We start from the raw sequence: 312 nt of genomic DNA, 5'->3' as shown, positions 1-312 counted from the left end.
AGCCAGTTTTCCCAGCACCATTTACTGAATAGGTTCTCCTCTCCCTAGTGGTGAGTGGTGGAGGTTTTGTCAAAGATGAGTTGGTTGAGAAATTGAGGTTTTACTTCTGGAATCTTGATTCGATTCCATTGGTCTAAATGCCTGTTCTTGTACCAATACCAAGCTGTTTTGGTTATTGTAGATTTATAGTAAAGTTTACAGTCTGGTGGTATGATACCTCCTGCTTTTTTTGCTGAGGATTGTTCTGGCTAATCTTGGTCATTTGTGTTTCCATATGAATTCCTGTATTGTTTTTTCTAGATCTGAGAAGAA

The sequence above is a fragment of the Carlito syrichta genome, unplaced genomic scaffold (assembly GCF_000164805.1).
Source record: "Carlito syrichta isolate Samal-C Ts95f unplaced genomic scaffold, Tarsius_syrichta-2.0.1 Scaffold56974, whole genome shotgun sequence".
Lineage (NCBI taxonomy): Eukaryota > Metazoa > Chordata > Mammalia > Primates > Tarsiidae > Carlito > Carlito syrichta.
The sequence above is the reverse complement of the archived record's forward strand: the minus strand, read 5'-3'. Positions refer to the sequence as shown.